The sequence below is a fragment of the Talpa occidentalis genome, unplaced genomic scaffold, assembly GCF_014898055.3.
Source record: "Talpa occidentalis isolate TD23 unplaced genomic scaffold, MPIMG_talOcc4v2.1 talOcc4.5, whole genome shotgun sequence".
Classification (NCBI taxonomy): Eukaryota; Metazoa; Chordata; class Mammalia; order Eulipotyphla; family Talpidae; genus Talpa; species Talpa occidentalis.
Window position 1 is genome coordinate 9883175 of NW_023604861.1, and position 20844 is coordinate 9904018.

Genomic DNA, 20844 nt, shown 5'->3' on the forward strand with positions numbered 1-20844 from the left:
GAGGTTCCCTGCCCCACCCAAGGGAGGGTGGAGCTGAGCAGGAAGAGGAGAAGCTGCAGAAGAGACTGAGGAAGGAAGCAGGATGGAGCCAGGAGACCTGGAGGAGGCGCATGGAGCCTAGAGACACGTGAAGAAACTGCGCTTGTCTTTTGGTCGTGGACTGGGTGACACAGATGTGGGTGAGACCCGTGGGGAGGTGACAATGGCAGCTTTTATCTTGATGTTGATTTTGCTCTTTTCCTTCCGGGCTTGTTTGGTTGTTTCTGACTCTTTTCTGTGAGTCCCCACTGGAAGATGCTTTAGACTTGTGGCAGGTTTTGGGGCCTTGCTCTGGGCTGATCCCATATGGATGGACTTTTACCCACGAGGGGACGGGTAACTTTGGGTGCTTCATTTAGAAACTAGACTCTTTGCCTTACCTGTATTGTTTCCTAGTTTTTATTAAAGTTCCTTCCCATTAAAGTCTCATATGTTTTGTGTTGATGCGGCGGATGGCAGAACCCATGTAGAATAGGCAGGCTTGCGGGGCTTGGGCTGCCCCTCTCCCTGCCCTATAACAGTTTCAGGCCACGGTGCTTGTAATTCGTTGTTTGCGAAAGAAAAGTAATGCACAGACCCAGTGCCTGATAGATAATAAAATACTGACTGGCGATTGGGAGGATGGAGTGACTTAATGAATATGGGGAACGGAGGGAGCGCGGGAGGAAGAGAGAGAGAGGAAAAAGGAAAGAAAAAAGGGGAAAGGAAGTATATTATTGAGAAGAAGCATTTTTATTGTGGCCCATTCAAGTCCAAATGAATTTTTGGAGAATGAAAAGACAATTTCTTAGAATGATTGATGGACCTTTCTGAGAGGAACAAGTGTGGCAGACATATTACGCTTGTTTAGTTTTTTCTCTTCATGTTTCCTCACTTCCATTTAATGCGTCATCCCTAATGTATCTTTGACCATTTTGTTATCCCTACACTGACCCCAGCTTGTCTGGTAAGAAAGAAAAACACAGCCCTGACAAGCGTCAACTGGTAGCTGGCCTAGCTGCTTCCAGGTTGATGGTGTTTTCCTGTTGAATATACACAGGTTCACATAATATCGACATCCCGCGAGGACTCTCCATGATTTAAAACAAGACCACCACCAAAAGTGCCCGAGTGGGGTCACTACAGGTGCTGTGCATCCACAGAGGATCAAACCTTTCCTTCCCCCGGAAAAGATAAATGACAATCACGTCCTACTCCATTCCTCCAGCCCCCTAAATGGAAAACAATAAGACACCTGTTTGCCTAATTATCCTGACTTTTAAAGGGCTCCAATGCAAACCTCTGGTCCTTTGAATCCTCCCCCAAATCATTCAGCACATACCCAGTTTCTACACTAAGTCCATTCTAATTCTCTCTTCTCAAGACAATGCATGGTTCCCCACGGTGTGTGGTCTCCTTAGCTGTTGAAAGTAATCAATTCATCTTTGTTTTACTATAGCTGTGACCCTAGTGGTCTCTAGCTGGTGGGCTTCCACAGAGGTGAAGATGTCTATGTGATACTCTTTGATGCAATGTCATGAATGTTTAGTGATGGTACACGTCAAAATCAAAACAATTGAATCAAAAAAGTTTGTATCAAACTGAGAGCACTGGAGACATTTACACAGGCAGGCTCTCCATACTAGGTTTTCTTGGGCTTATATGACCAGAGCAGGGGATGATTATCTTGGTGATGACTGGGCATCAAATTTGGGTTGCAGATAATCTAATCATGAATCAGTGTCCAATTTGGGTTCTCTTGCTTATTTCCTGTTCCTGAACCCCCAAATCTTTTTGCCCCCAAAGTCCCAGTACACAAACTGTGCTTGACTCTGCCTTGTTCCCTGTTTCCAAGGGGTAAATGGGGCTACAGTTCCCTTCAGAGTATATAAAATATGTAATATGTTTGGGAATGAGACCAAGAGCAGGAGTGTAGTTGCTATTATTTTTATTTGAAAAGAAAGTTCGATTGGGCTCTGCTAAGAATAAAGACTTAGGATGGAATCAGACAGGTAAACATATGTTGAGCATGACTGTAGGGGCAGGAATGGACACGGAGCAAGTTTTCTGATCCAGCAGACCAGGTAAAGGAGGAGTCAGAGTCCTCAGTGGTTTTTGAAGTCTTTTATTTAGATTTACCAGGCATGTGGCAGGCAGGGGTCTTGGGGGGCCTGGAAGCTGGCAGACCTCCCAGCCCCCAGCAAATGCTCACTCTATCTGGGCTCTCTCTGGCGTTCTCTCTGCTTCTCTTCTTCTCTCGGCTTCTGTTCGTTCATGGCTTCTGCTGGCGTCCCCTCGATGCCACCCTTATAAACTCAGTCTCTCAGCCCAGGTGTACCCACTTCAGGTGCCCACCATCAGGCATGCATTCAGGACCGCAGGGTTTCCTGATCTATCCTAATGGCGGGAGGGCAGAAAAGCCTGATACTTTTTCGTTACCCTACAATGCCTCAAGACAGGCAGGTAAACTAGGATCAGATTTGATTAATAATCACAGGGGTGTTCCAGGTAAGCATGCAAGGAAAAAGCTGGTAGGGCTGGGGCAGAGTAATTCTTTGTGTTTTGATTGCTCTCTAAACTAGAGATTCTCAATTTTGGATGAACCGTTGAATCACCATTGGAGTTCTAAAATCCTAATATTCAAACAACATCCTAGACCAATTAAATCAGGATCTGGGCATCAGAATTTTTTAAACTGTTCACATGAACCCATGACAAATGCTTTAAAGGACAGTGATGATGCTTTGACTCATCATTGTAACTCCACGCTAGCTTGGTGACTGGCAGAGCTGACGCGCTTTAATATTTGCTGAATGAATTTGCTAGACTCTCTGAGCATCCTTACACAGTTTGTCTAGAGAGACAACTTTAACTCTGTCTTGATATATATATATATCAAGAAGACAGACGTTCCCCTTTTTGACAAGACATCTCAATTTGTGTTTCGAGAAAGGAAGTTAATAAAATCTTCCACATTTTAAGGATGTCTGTTTTCTGTGTCCTAAAATCTCTCCCTTTTTCCCTTTTACCTCTTTCATAGTCTCCTGAGTCTTACTGTGCTGTCTGCTGGGTAAACGCTCCAGAATCCCTCACCCACTCTTGGGCAGTGGCTTAGTACTCAAATGTCCCTTCAGGACTGGGGACTAATTTATTTATTGTATCCCTCTCTAACCTCTAGGGGGCACCAAAGATAATAGGTATCTCAGCAAAGCCCTTTAAAGGCATTTACTCAGTATTTTCTAAAATAGCAAAAAGGAAGCAGGCATGTATTAACACCATATGCTACAGGGTTATGTTTATAAATACACTTTTGTGGTGTTCCGAGACAAAGCGTGAGTCTATTCACCCTGTTGTCTCAGGCTAAACTCCACTCCTTGATTTCTTGGGGCTTTGCAGATTCTCTGCCTACACCATCCATTACTACAGAGGACAAAGAATGAGCATCTGGAGAGGCTGGAGAGCAAGCTTAAAATGACTCACTGCAAAAAGCAACTTTCTTGGCAAGATTACATTTCATCTTAGAAACTTAATACATATGCTTTGTTTTACTCCATAAAATATTCCACTGTGCTTTAATTTTAAAATGTTTTGACCACCACCCTTTAAAATTGATATCCCTAGATGAGATGTTTATCTTATAATTTTGCATAACCCCTGATGCAACCCTCTGCCAGTTGCTGTACATATATTAGTTTTGCAACAGGGCTATGAAATTACGATGTGTATTCATTTTGTAATTATATCATATATACAAAAGTATAAACAACATAGATACAGTTTTTAAAATTCTAGCTTAAGAAATAATATATGATCTTTATCTTTGAAGTCCCCTGTTATTCTTTCCTAGACTTTCCTCCCCTCCCTTCCAAGTCTGCAGAGATCGAAAGTTCACTTTTTAAATTTTGCCTTAAAATTCCCTGTTTTCTTTATTTTTCCACACTATACTTATCCTCCTACAACAATATAGTATTTTGTTTTATCTGCTTTTTAACTTTATGTAAGAGAACTCATCCTGTGTATATTCTTCTGTGATTTGCTTTCTCACTAATCAACATATAATTTGAGATTAATCTATGTTGATATAGCCAGCTATTGTTCATTCATTTCTGTGGGATGCTATTATGTCTTCCAAGCAGTGTCACACATCAGAATTTGTCTTCTTGACAGAGGGTGCAAGGACAATAAGAAACAGATAAATGTATACAGCCATAAGGATCCATTTTTTCCTCAAGAGAGGTAAGGAAATCACCTAATTATCATCTCAGGTTACTTACATTTTCAGCTTCTGAAATTGCCTGCATTTTAAAATTCTTTTAAGATTTATTTTTGTTTATTTATGCATACAAGAACTGGGGTGCAGACAGAGGTGCAGGGGGAAAGAGGATTCACCAGAGACAGAATGGAGAGCAGAACAGGTGGATCTACTGAAATACACTGCTGAGGGGGGCAGCGGGTGAGACAGGAGAGGTCTGCTGTGCCATGTGGGTCACCTCCCTGGCTGGGAATCAACTCAAGGGCAGTGGCTGGTGGTAGCTTGATAGCGCTGAGACTTGAACCCCTGCGCCACCAGGGAGGCCCTTAACATTCTTCTTTTAATTTAAGACAGCAATAGCTAACAGCACGCACCCCTTCCATTTGTGTAAAATTCTTTGGAATCACAGTTCTGCTGTCTTTCACATATTTTTATTTTGTAGGTACATTTCCCAAATGGATGAGCACCTATTATAATTTAGTTGTTGAAATACAACTCATATCCTCTAAAGAATTTCTTGTTACTTTTCCATCTTGCATGTTTTAGAACTATACTGACCATTGCAATTTGTTATTACCAATATTACCTTTCAATGTTGTGCTATGGGGAGGACATTGTACCCACAAAGTCCTTTTTAAAAAAATAACTCAGGAATTATGCAAGATGTATGTAAAAACAAAACCCAAAAAATCCCAGTATTCGATGAGCCAGGCATGCCTTGTTCTATAGGTATTTATTGAGTCTCTGCTAAGGATCAGGATGAGACCCAAAGAGGCCTCATACTCGTAGCAGAGAGACAGCCACCCCCAACAACCCTCCCCGCATTGTGGCTACTGTAATACATCGGGTGATGAGGGACTTGAAAGAACTGCAAGAAAGTGCAGGAATTGGAATTAACGGGAAAATAATTTCCAGCCAGGGAGCCAGAGAAGGCTTTAAGGGAGAGATGGCATTTAAACGTTGTAAGATTAGTAGGATTTTGACGGTGGAGTGGAACGGAAGTGACAGAGGATATTAAGGCTGAAAGACAAGCACAAAAGTGCAGAGGTAAGAAGGGGCCAAAAGTTCAGAAAGCAGTGAGTCGTCTTATTTGGCTGCAGTAGATAATGTAGAGGACAGTAAAGGAAGTGATTGCCTTTTTTTTTTTTTTAATATATTTTTTGCATGCTGTTCTTCGGGTCTGAGTAGGTCAGGTCTGCTTTTACCAGACGCCCAGCCACAGATGTCAGCATGGCTGAGTCGTGCTGGTACGCATGCAATCTGACCTTGTCAGTACTTGGGTTGGCAGTGTAGATATGGGGATTACATCATGCATCCCATCGCAACAAATAAGTATCGCACATTTCCTTCCTCCTGCAGGTCCCAGTGGCCAGTCCCCGCACCCTCCAGCAGACCTTGGGCTGACCTGCCCTTCTCCATCCTGCTGCATGTCGCTGTTGGTCACTGCCCCTCTAACCACATTTTCCCTTCCCTGCATCTTCATCCAGGAGCAAAGAATGCCCAGTGGCCTTAGGAAATAAAAGGAGTCAAGGAAGTTAAGAAGAAAAAGGAGGAGGAGCTGGAGAAGAGAAAGAAAAAGAAGGAAGGGAGGGAAGGGAAAAAGAGGAAAAGAAAATCATTCCTTTCCTAGAAAAATGGTAGGGTAAGTTTACAAAAACCCATTTTTCTCTGGACTAGGATGGAGGATGACTAAACATTGGTGGTGGATGTGGTGTGAAAACATACATCAGCAGAGATATGAACCTGTACCCCTAAGACATACAGTGTTGGACTCAATATTACCTCAATAATCATAATTTTTAAAAGATGTTTTAATAAGTTAAACAAAAGTACAAAACATTCTGTTGAAGAAAAATGTGTGAAATGATACTGTCTCAGTCACAAAGCTTGATTAAATCTCGAGCTTTGTGACAACAGATGAGTTGGAGGGCACCAGGTCCTCCAATCACCCACAGTGTTCACTGATATTATGCCTTCAACACTCATTTGACGTTTCCATTTTTAAAAATCCTCCACGAATTGTCTCTACCGTCATCTGCTTTATTCCTGCCACTCCATTTGCAGTAGCCTTCGCTGTCCATTACTCCGTACCACATGTAGTGCTTCTTGTTGATTTTTCCCATGGGTGGAATAGTCAGGCAGCCCCTGTTTTGAATATTCATGGCTCAACCTGTGCAATGAAGACATAGAACAAGTAAAACAGCTGTCAACAACTCTACCAAATTCTGTTTCTTGGATTAAGACCATAGGATGCACCTGCAGATAAATGTTATCACATCTTTCTTTCCTTTGCATACACCTATTAAGCAAAGAGATATTGTAGTCATTGATTCCCACAAACTCTGTTAATAACCGACAGCATCAGGTGCATGCAAGTAGAAGGTAGTTAAGCACAACCTGCTACTGCCAAGAACAGTCCCCTGGAGCCTCTCCTACCTAATCGTTTACTCTTACAAATACACAAGACAAGAAAGTCGGTGCAGAACTAATGTAAAACCCAGGGGGCAGAAAGTAATAGGAAACTCAACTACTTAAGCTTCCTGGATCTCTGGAGAAAATCACTTCTAAACAATTACAGTACATTTTGTTAGCATTATCTCCTCCAAGCCAGGAAACGGTGAAGTTTTGATTATTAAGCAAAAGAGAAAGCGGAAATATAGAGATGAACATGGCAAACAGCATCCTATTTGTTGATTAAATAATAGTCTATTCTTTTTTCCTAAGATCAGCTTACTAAAGAATTTGCACATCCATCTGGCAAAATGGATTTTCCATATTCAAAGAGAATGCTTGATATATTATCAAATTTTATACAGCTTCAACAGGAGCCTTGTCATTATTGCTTATCATCATTGTTTCAAAATATGTATCATCCAGCCGCTCTACCTAAAGAGGCATCATTGGCAGAAGATGACGTATTAGAAATATCAAAGACACATAGGAAACTTGGAAATCATCAATTAACAGCTTGTTATCCGTGCATTTTTTGTGGCATGTGCTTGTGTGTGTTTGTATTTGTACATGTGCTGTCCTAAAATGTCTGCGTGTGGGGAAGGATTAGCTACTGCAAGAGTTGAAGAAACAGTATACTTACGGACATCAATATGCAAAAATCACTTTCTCCCCACAAAAACATTATTTCTATGAGAGGCTAGGTGAGGTACTAGAAAAAGCACCCGCTTCAGCGACCCATTGAATCAGACTCTGTCACTGAGTGCTGTCGTTGTAGGGGAAACATCTTCATGCCTGTGATGTGGAGATTGTCCTCTCTCTATCTCAGTGAGACTGAAAATATCAGAAGAGATATGAACTTTGAAAATGCCTGTCTCTCTTTTTTTCCCTCTCTTGCCTATCCTTGACCAGCTGGCATGTTCCAAATGTTCATATCTTTTTGGCTTTTTTTTTTAAGATTTATTTATTTATGCATACAAGAGGTGGGGTACAGGCCAGAGATGTAGGAGGATGAGAGGACCCACCATAGACAGTGCCGGGAGAAGAACAGGCAGAGGGACTGAAAACACTGCTGAGGGGCCAGCGGGTGAGACAGGAGAGGTCTGCCGCGCCATGTGGGAAACTTCCTGGCTAGCCAGGAATCCAACCTGCGCTGTAGAGGCTGCGGACAGCTTCACAGCGCTGTGCTCAACCTGCTGCGCCACCAGGGAGGCCCCATATTCCTGTCGTTTTTGGTGGAGATTGAAAAACTTCTCTAGATTGGGGCTAACCTCTGCATAATGTTGGAAGATGCCCAGAGGCAGAAGCACCTTTAGTGTGAGAATGTGTCTGCCTGTTTGTTTGCTATGAAGGTTAAAGACCAGTGTGATTTTTAATCTGCCAAAAGAAAACCAAAGGATCCTTCCTCTTCCCTTCTCCCTACACATGAAATAAATGTAGGTCCAGTTGATATTAAATCATTCAGAGAATGGGAAAAGACCTTATGTAACTACACTCAGGGTTTCCATCTTTGAATTCTCTCTCCAAGGACGTGCCGGCACCAGGGATATATAATCTAGGAACACCAGATTCACCTTTTTAGAAAATATGTAAATTGGAGGTAAACACTACAGAATGAATTATATGAGTTCTTTTAGCAAAGTGTTAAAAAATCAAATAACTACTGGGTCATCGGCCCCTTATGTCTGTTATAATTTCATGTACCCCATAGATATCATTAATATTTCCAAAGTATTAGAGTCAGTAAAATACTCTCTACTTTTTGAGCCACTCTATAAAGATCATAAAGATTAGGTTATGCTGAATTTTTATCCCATTCTCTAGTGGGACATTTTAGCAAAACACTAATATTAAAATACTAAAGCTTCTGTAGGGACAAGTCCTTCATTGGCCCAACAGATCACATTCTGTCGAGAATATGAGGCCTTGGGCACAGATCTTGTTCCAACTTCAGCCTTAAATGTTCGCACATATAATCCTCATTACATCCTTTTTCATTTCAAATAATGAACTTTTTCTTTACTATTTTTGCATGGCTCATAATAGGCTGGGTGCTTTTATTTATTTTTCATTATTTTTAATTGCTGTAAAATGCTCATAACGTAAAAATGGGGTGACCTTCAGAAAATCACTTAACCTCTCTTATTTCTCAGATTTTTTCATCATTTGGATTTCAAACTCTGCCAATTATGCCCTAAATCTTTACATGAGGATATGAACTAATCAGGAATTCAACAGACCATTCTACAAGCCCTATAACTAATCTCTAGCAAAATAAAAGCCCTCAAAAACTTGCCTTTGGTAGATACGTGATCTAAATCCAGAGACAACAGGTTATGGCTTAATTAATTCTTCTATGGTCACAAAGTGCAGTCCCCAGAACTTCATAGATGATCTGGAAGGAATTCTCATTGCCCATCACCCTCCCACATCACCTTAACTATACCACGTGTTCTTCACATCCAGGGAGCTGCCTTTCCTACCGCCCCACTCCTGTTTCCAATTGATGCCGATGTTTTAGTTGCAAGGATATAGTCAGTTCATTCGTTCCTATTAGCTGAATGTTGGGAGACTATGGAGCTGAGAGACGACACTGGAATCCAGAGGCGAGCTCTGCAAGCAGCCCTCCAGAGAGAACAGGCAAGTTGGCTGAGATGACTTGCAGAGATGGATTCCTTTCCTGGGGCTACCTAACAAAGTACCACAAATTGAGTGGCTGAACACAGCAGAAATATATCATGGTTCTGGAGATTAGAAGTCAGACATCAAGGTGGCAGCGGCCCTGCTCCCTCTGGAAATCGCAAGGGAGGATTCTTCCTTTCTCCTTCCTAGATTCTGGTTGTTTGCTGGCAATGCTTGGTGCTTCTTAGCTTTTAGCTGCTGCATTTCAATGTCTGCCTCCACTGTCACATGGCGTTCTGCCTTTGTGCATCTGTGGCTTCACGTGCTCTTCCCGCTCTCTTCTTTTGGGGACACCCATCACATTGAATTGGCACCCACCCTGGTGATGGCATGTTAACTTGATGTCATTGGCAAAGACCCTACCACTAAAAAAGGTCACCATCACATAAGATAGGACTTCAACACATCTTTGGAAGGGGCAGGAGTCAACCACAACAGAGACTACCTGGAAGGTTGTTTGGGATCTTGCAGCCACTTCACAGACCAGACTCTGCCTGTCAATGCAGCGTCCCCTGCTGACAAGCTTTAGCTTCATTTTCATTTTTTGTTCCATCTTGCAACTGCTCTGTTTCTTCTGACATTCACATTTAAAATCACTTGAGAGGATATGATTATTCTAACAAGTTACACACTCTTTTTTAATGTAAATCCCTCAATCCTCATCACCACTTCGGCCTTTGACAAATCTATCCATTGGGGACAACTAGGTAGGGTGACCACCGCCTTTTACCTCCACTGTGGCCAAGGACACAGTGATGAGGTGTCACTCTAGCCACTTACAGATCTGCAGTCATTTGGGGCTACTTTGCTTAGCAGGGGACCTTGGACAGGAACCCATTTGCCACTCACGAAGGAAGTCTTTAAATATAGAAGGAAAGTATTAAGCTTAGACATTTATGCCTAATACTAGGAACATAAGTATAAAATTTTTAGAATTTAAAGAATTCACACAAAGATCATAAATCCACTTTGCCAGAGACATGAATTGTGATATAAATTTAACATACAATGAATGCAGTGATTCTTAATTAACCGTATGTTAATGTCGCTAAGGGAATCATAATTTTAATTACCTGTATTTTGCACATTTAAATTTGCATATATACTATTAAATTGTTTAGTTTTAAAAACTATATATATATTATCTATATGTGAAACATAATGTGTATGTGTGTAATTATAATTGAACTCAAGGGATCCCTGTAATGATTCGACAACAGGAAAGGAAAAAAAATCAAAACCAATAGCAATAAATCCATTTTAATTATATGTATAATTGCTTGTGGCTATAGTTTTTTCCATATATATTCATTCATGTGTGCCTTTTATATTTTGCATTGATTTTAATGCTTTTTCTACTTGTTTTATAATTATGACCCCATGTAAATTAACTTAGTTTAAAATTTTACTTAATTTAAAATAGTGGAAAGGGGCCTCCCTGGTGGCCTAGGGGTTAAATCTCAGCACTATCACTACTATGGCCTGATCCCTGGCCGGGGAGCTAACCCATGAGGTGTAGCAGACCTCTCCTCTGCTGCTCCCCTCAGCAATGTATTTCAGTAAATCCACCTGTTCTGCTCCCACTTTGTCTCTGGTGAATCCTGTCACTCCCTGCACTTCTGGCCTATACCTCAGTTCTTCTGTGCAAAAAAGTTTAAAAATAATAAAAAATAAAAATTCTTTTTAAAAAGTAGTGGGAAAAGATAAAAGATATTCATGTACATTATTGAATTATATTTTTTTATAGCTTCACCATGGTTATGCACAATATAAGTGACAGTTTGGACACAATGATGAAATTAGTATAACTTAAATGCTCCATTTAAAATCATAGAAATGATAAGTTATTATATAGAATCAATGTTTTTCAGGGAACAAAAAAGCATTTAATTCATAAGGGGCTCTTTAGTCTACCAGTTGGAAATACTATTATCCGAGTGTGATTTATTATATTTCCCAGAGCATGAATCAAATATCCTAATTGCCTGATAATATTGTGGTTTTACTAATTAGTATATTTTTGAGTTTTATTTTACTGTAGTAAAAATAAATGATGATTTCATTTTAATAAATATAAGCATCAATCCTCATTTGGTTAAAGCTGAATATAGTACTTGAACCTGGGTGATAACTCTGGGTGAATATAATACTCAAACCTGGGTTGCAGTTTCCTGAATTGCAGTGGTACATTGAATAGCAGCAAATGGAGAACAATTACTTCTGCTTTTGCAAGAGCCTGAGGTAGTCTCCATTTATACACGGCATGAGAGAGCCACCTACAGAAAGTTAAGGAAAGAACTGTCTGCTACAGTAAGAACAGAAATTGTGAGGATGTTAAAAGACATTATTCTACGTGACACGGCAATCATTTTGCTGTCACATAACAGACACAGGTTGGAGTCTATGAGGGGCTCAGATGATATCAGGTTCCTCCTAGAGGCGCTTAAAACCAGTCAGTCATATTTATACAGGTCAAAAGAGAGGCCATTGGCTATAGGGCTCTGGGCTTAAAACATTATTATTTTTTTAATAAATGTTATTTTTTTAAATGAAAGAAAGTATTTAAAAGCACTCTGGAAACTACAGTGTGCTCACAGAATACTATTAGCTATTACTTTTTGTTGACTCAGTTTTAAACTAATTGACATTAGTTTGAGGTCTGAAAAGATCTGATCAGGCCAGGGAGTGCAGGCAGTTACCATATTCTGGAAATGTAAAAATCAGGGACCAAGTCATAGACCACACAGTAACCTTGGGTAAGCAGGAAGAGGACAGTCTAAGACCCAGCTTAACTTGGAGGCAGCATTCTTCCAAGGTCATGAAGCCCAAAATTCTGAGAGGAGCCACTTTGTTTTGGTAGAAATGTGAAGATGACTAGCTCAGAATTCTGGGAGTTAGCTGGTTTCAGCCTCTCTCCTTACAGTAGAGGTTCAATTAATATTCAGAGAATGAAACTTTGCAGCACATATGGAGATAGGCCCTGATTATGCCCAAATCTAGAACGATTTAGGACTTGGACAATTTTTCAGGATAGACATGACAGAGTATTAAATAAGTAAAAAGCCACAGACAAACAATGAAGGCTATGGAAATGTTTGTTTTAGGTTACCTTCTTATCCCTTCAACCCAACTGCTGTCCCTATGCCCCTGATATAAAAACTTCAGAGACAGAAAGAATCAGAATGATGCTTATATCGATCGCCATTATCATAAGAGAAATTTCACACGGTATTTGTTCATAGGCTTGTCTCTCTAGTAATCTAGATTAGTCCTAATAGGTTAGAGAAGACATATCCAGAGTTGGTATCCCCAATACTCATCATAGTGCCTGGTGAATAAATGTAACTGATAGAATGGAATGAATTAATGATTTCTTTGTCCAGTTCTTCCTTCTTCAAGTTTTCCTCCTTTTTTCTTTTATTTTTTCATTTTCCTTTGCTTCCATTTTATTGAAGTATAAATGACATAAAAGTATAAGATATTTAAAGTATACATCATGGTGATTTAACATGTGTATACTTGTAAAAGAGTTTTCTCTGCCTTGTTAATGAATCACCTCATATATTTAGCTCTTTTTTCTTTTCTGAGAATATTTATGTGCTACTCCCAGCACATTTCACAAATGTAAGTCAGTGTTGCCAGGCATAGTGACCATGTTATACACTAGCTCCTCAGACCTTATGCATCTTATAGCTGAAAGTTTCTACCCTTTTAACAACCTCTGCCCATGTCTCCCACTCCTCAGTTCCCATCAACCACATTCCTTTGTCTCTTTAAGTTTGATTTTTTTCCTTTAAATTGCACATGTAAGTGAGACCACGATGTATTAATATCTCTGTGTCTGTCTTATTTCATTTAGCACCATGCCTTCCAGACTGTCACAAATAGCAGGGGTTCTTTCTTTTCAGGAGTGAGTAATACTCCATTATTACATTACATTTTCTTTATCCATTCACCCATTGATAGACACTCAGGTTGTTTTCCTTCTACCTTGTTTTGGTACCATATTTATTACAGCATCAAGGGACAAGAATCTCTTACAAGAGGAAGAATGAACTCTTTAAGAGCAGTGTTTGTCTAAAAGATCCAGTGATTTTTCAGATTTGAAACATATTTTTCTGTGTCATCTAAGAACTTCCAGCTCAGGTACTACATTAATTTCTTGTTGCTGCTTCCTTGGTTACCAGGTGAATAATGGAAATGAGAAAATGAAGGTGAAGACAATGTCCTAGTTCCTGTAACATAGCAAAGGAGTTTTCCTGGTAACAGAACATTTCACTCTGGACTAGAAGTCTCCATAGCCAATCAATTACTTAGCTAACTAAAGGCATTTTTATTGCCATAATTAATAATAGTCAATATTAAAGAATCAATTAACATTCCTGTCTTCCAGAATTGAATTGCCTTATAGTTAAAAGTTAGGTGAATAATTTCTGATGAACACTAGCTGGAATAGCCTCTGAGACTGACATAATGCCATTGTGATCAGCGACAAACTGCTGATGTCTTCTTTCACCTCCACAAAACCACAGACGGTGTTTCTCTTCCAGCAATTAATCACAGGCTAGTTGGATGTCATTTTTAGGGCCTTTTAAAACTTAGTCAACAAAAAGTAATAGCTAATAATAGTCTGTGAGCACACTGTAATTTCCAGAGTGCTTTTAAATGCTTTCTTTCATTAAAAATATACATTTATTAAAAAATTAATGTTTTGAGTCCAGAGCCCTATAGCCAAAATAGCCTCTATTTTGATCCCTCACAAGTACCTCAAATTCAGTGTATAAAAACCTCATCAGTTCCCCTAGCTCAGCAAATGTCAAAAAAAAAATTTTACCAACTTGCCCATGTTACCGTCACTATTAGTTCTTCAATGTGTCCTTCCCTTGATGAAGAGAATTTACATTCTGACATCCTTAGAGCTTGAATCCTACCCATCTCCTTGCCACACTGCTCCTCAAACTCATCATGTCCAACACCATACTCATCTCTTTTCTCCCCAAATCTGCTCCATCTTCTCAGCAGATGCAGCCACATCCACTCAGTTGACAAAGTGAGAAAACGATGTTAGTATGGACCCTTCCCAGCATTTACAAACTCTACATGCATGTGTTAAAAACCCTGACAATGACGTCCAACTGGTCCTTGATTAATTGTAGAAGAGAAATGTCATTTGTGGTTTCGTGGAAGTGAAAGATGACATCAGCATTTTGTTGCCCATCACAATGACTTCATGTCAGTCTTAGAGGCCATTCCAGCTGGTGTCCATCAGAAATTATTCACCTAACTTTTAACTGTAAAGCAATTCAATTCTGAAAGACTGGAATGTTAACTGATTCTTTTCCACCTCTTCTCTATTGCCTTGTTGATCCTTCACCATCTCTTATCTCGGCTGTTTCAATCAGCACGGGGCTCAAGTTTCTTTCCTATTGCCACAGAACAATCTTCCTATCATGTGTCTGATAATCCTGTCCCATTTTAAACCACTCTCAGAAGTAGCACAGAATTATGGTTGAAAACAAATTGTGCAGGAATGGAGGTTAGTGGCTAGCTTTGGGAGGAGGCTGTGCATTAGGACTGTTAGGAAACGGGGAATTCTGCCAATAGGTACTATTTTTGGCCCTGGTGGAGCTTCCATGAGTGTGGTAGATGTGCGAAAATTCATTGAGCAGATCGAGTATGATGTGGACACTTTTCTGTATGGCTGTTTTCCTTCCATTAAAAAGGTAATTAATTAAAATAACTCTTTAGACAGTTATATCAGGATTGAACAACGGCCTTGGGTTTTCACAAATGTCTTCATCGTGGTGAATATTGTTTTTAATCACATTCAGAATGAGAAGTGTTCTGGTCTCAATAGTTAAATCCTCAATGACTATCAGAAAATCACATGCTCGTCCTTATTTAGTATGGGCAGTTGGGATGTATTGATTTGTCTCATGTCGTTGCCATAATGTACTATCTCGCAGTGAAACATCCTCTCCCCCGATGGGAAACCGTCCTTCCACTCCAGGGGATGATTCCTGTCAGCTCTCCTTTGTCACCACACTTGTCTCATGCCTATGGGAGGCAGTTTAGTGAGACAGAGAGACATTTTGGTGTCACTAGCATCAATATACTGATGCAGGAACATCAATATGCAGACACGGGCGCCATTCTATGTCAGCTGGTGTTACTACTCCACTCTTTCAGTCTGGCTGAATTAGAGATCAAAATGAGAGCCAAACACTTAAATACAAATCCAGACCACACAATAGAGAAACTGGTGGGTAAGGAGATACCTTCCAAGTCAATGGCAGAAATTATTCTGAAGTTTTGAATTATAGAAACATGGAACATAAATTTTAGGTGAAGATAGGACTTATACTTCTCAGTAGAATTTAATGAATAATCTACACTAATGTATTCATCAGTTTGGGAATTGTAAGAATGAAAAATTCTTCTACATGAACACTAAAGTTGTAACAATAAGAAACTTAAATATAATTGAATGAAGCACCTAAAATGGGAAATATAATGCATTTTGATATAATTGTAATATATGATTAATACATAAGATGAAATAATTAATTATATATTTGCTTTTTTGGCACCTACCATGTGCTAGGCATGCAGGTGGCATTTTATGTATTTTTTTCTATCAAATGTAGTTTTATGCACACACAGTGAAGTAAAAAGCAGTGAGAAATTCACGTAAATCAGTGTTCCTAGAGTTCTTATTGCCTTTGTTGTTTTTTATTTTATTTATTTTTTTAAATAAATTTTAATAATAATAAATTTTATTAAAATAATAAATTTTAATAATAATAAATTTTAATAAAATAAATTTTATTTTTATATTTAAATAATAAATTTTATTTTTATATTCCCCCATACAGTTGCAAACGCCCCATTCTGACCCCAGTCCTTCCCCTCCCGCCCCCACCCCCCAAAAAGTGTCTCTGGTTCATAGTTTTTTGTTGATTTTGATTTTCACTTTCTTATATTCATTTTCCTGGTCCCTTATTTAAGTTTTCTAGATTCCTGCTATGAGTGAGACCATCCGGTATTTTTCTTTTTCTTTTTGGCTTATTTCGCTGAGCATGATCCCTTCCAGCGCCATCCATGTTGCTGCAAATTGCATGTGTTTATCTTTTTTGAATGCTGAGTAATATTCCATGGTATATATGTACCATATCTTCTTGATCCAGTCATCTATTTTTGGGCATTTGGGTTGTTTCCAAAGCTTAGCTATTGTAAACAGTGCTGCTATAAACATAGGGGTGCAGGTGTTCTTTGGAATTGATGTTTCTGTGTCCTTTGGGTAAATACCTAGGAGTGGAATTGCTGGATCCTATGGAAGCTCTATGTTTAGTAGGTCCAGAAATCTCCACACCGCTCTCCATAGTGGTTGGACCAGTTTGCACTCCCACCAACAGTGCAGAAGAGTTCCTTTTTCTCCACACCCTCGCCAACATTTGTTGTTGCTAGTTTTTTTAATATGTGCCATTCTCACTGGTGTGAGATGGTATCTCATGGTAGTTTTGATTTGCATTTCCCTGATTACAAGTGATGTTGAACATTTTTTCATATGTCTGTTGGCCATTTGCATTTCCTCTTCAGAGAAGTTTCTTTTTAGCTCTTCTGCCATTTTCTGCACAGCAAAAGAGACAATAACAAAAACAAAGAGAAACCCCACCAACTGGGAGAACATTTTTGCACCCAACACTAATGATAAAGGACTGATCACAAAAATCTGCAAAGAGCTGATGAGACTCAGCAACAACAAAGAAAATAATCCAGTCAAAAAATGGGCAGAAGACCTTTGTTGTTTTTTAAATGTCATAAAGTACTTCCATTGACAGCTTAATTACTATAGTCACATATCTTACTGTACTAACATAACAGACTAAAATACCTAAGTGCTGAGTCCAGTTCCCTAGCAGTCAGCTGTCAGGAAACTTCACCCCATGAGACTGATGTTCTCCATGTGGCCCTGAGTGCCCTCTGACTCATATCTGGCCATTGCCTAGAACTTCTAAGACTTCTCAATGTTTCTGAGAACATTGGTTCACGTCTTATCTATCTTTCAAAGGATTAGACCCAGATATTCTGAAGTAGTTAAATGGTTAAAAAACAAAATATCTCTGGAGCATGAGACCAAATGCTAGTCTAGTGGGTGATTATGTAGTTATGGGAAGGAAGCAGGCCCCCTGGGCGGAAGGTGTACTCTGAAGGCTACAGAAGCCAAAGATGGATAAACCAGGACCGTGTTTAAGCAGAATAACCTGTGAGCTCTCAGGTCATGTCCAAGTTCCCTCTCTTTCCAGTGCAGTTGCAACTGGGAGTAGTAAATGACCTCTGAACAGACAAAACGACTCTGTGAAAAAGTCGTCTGGCAACTCTAGCTCAGGTTTGGAAATGCATTCACATGAAATTAAAAATGGATGATATCAGATCAAGAGTGGAAGGGGAAATGAGAAGCAGGAAAACAAAACTGTAGTGAGCACCAAAGTGGAACAGAGACAAAAATGAAAATAAAAAGGTTTACATTGTAAAACCTCTCTCTCCACATCACTGCTCCCTTCAGTATCTCCATCTAACACATGTACATAAAACATACATCTCCTATTCATGTGCTACTTACCCTACTGCCATGCGGTCTCCCTCCCTCCTTGCATTCCTCTCTCTCTTTCTCCTCTCTTTCAGAATCTCTCTTCCTAATGCTGGAGTTGAAATAGCAGCAGATGAAATGGTAAGTGGGAAAAATGAATTTCTCTTTTCTTTCTTCAGATAAGCAAGAATAACCAATTTTAGACTTTTGCGATGAAACCAATTGTTATTTGATTATATTAAGATGAGTTGCTAGGTCAGGAGGATTTTAAACCAAAACTTCACAAATGACGTAAATATTCTTGGCTCATGGTCCTTGACACAACTAATTTTAGACAGTGATTTTTAGCACTTGCAGCTGCAAATAAACAGAGTCAACATAACAATCAACACTAAATTTTGATATTTTGTTATTTCTAAATTATAGTATTTTTGAAAAAAGGCACTTCTTAAGTTATTGCAATTTGACTTTCGATTTGACTTCAACTGTTGTTGAAGCCTACTTATACTAGGCTAGAAGTGACTTCAGTCAAACAATCCATTTCCTGCTGTTGCCTTACACTCTGCCCTCTGGCTTCTAGAATCATACTCCCTAAAACACTAATCCAACTCATTGCCTCAAAATATGGCACAGAAAGAAGCCATGAAACATGGGTTTAGCAAACATGGCTCGCTGTCTCTACCACACGCTACTGCCTGACTCCTTAGTAACAGAATCCTGATTTTGCCGGGGAGGTAGGAAAATGTATCTAGCTATACAATGACATTTATCAGCCTCTCAGAATGCTCGGATAACTGTGTGGCAGAGAGCTAATTAATAAGAGGTCACAAGAGGTCATTTGATGGGGCTTCCAGGAATGTTTATTATATATCCTCAACTGGTGCCCAGATTTTGCCCTGGTCCTTTCTCTTTCTTCTTCCTCCTGTCACAAATATGTAAGTACTGGTCAGGGACATAGATGTCATATGTGATGATGAGGTTAAAATCCACACATTAAGGAAGGCAAACCAAAAAGACAAACATTGGTCACCTTTGAGCTGTCGGTAGGAGATCCAGACTGCTCATTTCCAGCATTATGGAAAAAAAAAATTTCTTCCTAGTTTTAGCAACTCTTTTGGGGGTGTTGACATTGTCACCCTAGCTCAATCTCTTAAGTGATACATTGCAAGATAACTTGAGTGATGCATTCACAAAAGGACAAAAAGAAAGAAGAGAATATCTTGTACTTACACAACATGGACATTACTTTCTTAAGTACAAAAACTGGATCAAACATACCTGGCATTAGATAGTTGTGAGGAATTTGTAATCTATTTTAAATGAAATACACAAACTTATAAAGTTTAAATATGTAGGTACTTAAGGAAAACAAACTAAACCATGACTTGCTTATGATTTTTAGTATACATAATCTTGTCTAAGACATAGACCTATAATAAGTTCCATGTCTATAAATTCTTTCCAGTTGGAATGGAGAGTAGGACACCTTGTGTATTCAAAAATTCAAATGAAAAAAGAATAGGGTCTTTCTTAAAGTAAGGGAAATCTGGAAACCTACAAAGTCATATTTTTAAAAAGCCATTTCAGCTGTGAAACTTATTCAGGAGAAGAAAATTAAAATTTTATTATATTACATGATAATTTCATATTAACTTTATCCTCACGTAGCACCCCTATTTTCATTAAATAAATATAGTCCATGCTGTAACCAAAAAATTCAAGATGATTTATTCTATTAAATACTATCCCTTATTATAAAGCACTCATTAATCACTTTTCCCACACACAATGAAAACTGCTATCATCATCAGTTTTCATTCATATTACTCTAATGTGAATAACTTTAAATAACATTTTGCTAAGAAATGTTTAAGCAGAATTGTGTCCCTGAACTCCATTCAGTTCATACCAATCTGTGCCAAAGGATTATTGATAATGGATGTAGGAATTCTTTGCTGCTCCACTAACTTGAGTGACCTTTGCTGGGTTACTCAATTTTTGCATTTGAATTTTTCTATCTGTACTTAGAAATGACATATAGAAGAGACCTTAATATTGGTTTGGAATTTTGGGAGCTTCCTTTGGTGAAATCCAAAACTGCCTCCCACACACAGAAGACAAGGAGAGACCAAGGGAAGAGACAGACAGACCATTCCAGATTGATAGGTGGCAGTTTCATTAAGCAAAGGAACTCACATATAAGATTAGTTTTGAGCTGTAGCAAGACAGTAAATTTTCTTATCTACCTGCCAGATCATAAGACTTGAGTGAAACTAATTAGGTTCAGATATGTATATAGTACCGATGATTTCAATAACACATTACTCTGTCAAGGTTGGATCCCTGAAGGGGCTCCTAGCATGGGGACTGTGGGCGGAATGTACATTTCAAGGACAAGGGAGGGAATAAAGTGCCTCTCACTGCTTGGGTGGAGCTCATGGACCCATCCTCTTGATGCTTATCCACTCCTGTTCCTTCTTTTGTTTTGCAGATGCGCAAACAAGCCCAAGGATGAGCAGTCTGAAGAGCATTTCAAACCCACTTAAATTTCTCAGGATATACTACATAAACTAAAATGTCTAACAATTATGTAAATAAATGATCCTGAATTGATTTAATTCCCTTTTACAAAGAGAAATGTAGCATTCCTTACTATTCTGAACTCAAACACACTGAAATGCACATGAACATGTATTAGCAGTGTCCTTTAATAGTGCATTTTATATGACTCCATATTATAAATTATTTCTTAAAGATTTATTGCCTTCAGATATATTGACATTTAAGACATTCATTGTCAATGTCATTTCCTTCGCCCCACGATTTCAGTCAAAAATTCAGTAAAATAAGT

The 20844-nt window shown here is 39.1% G+C and overlaps 1 long non-coding RNA gene across 2 annotated transcripts; it reads left to right on the forward strand.

Annotated features, from left to right (window-relative positions):
- Window positions 1–75: 75 nt before the first annotated feature.
- LOC119259349 (uncharacterized) lies at window positions 76–20559 on the forward strand. 2 transcript variants are annotated; one of them, XR_008554329.1, is made up of 5 exons: window positions 76–179; window positions 4186–4254; window positions 5630–5912; window positions 18089–18134; window positions 20485–20559. It is a non-coding gene; the product is annotated as an uncharacterized LOC119259349 (long non-coding RNA). The 2 variants fall into 2 exon arrangements; XR_005128439.2 differs by lacking the exon at window positions 76–179 and having other exon boundaries at window positions 4157–4254.
- Window positions 20560–20844: the final 285 nt, after the last annotated feature.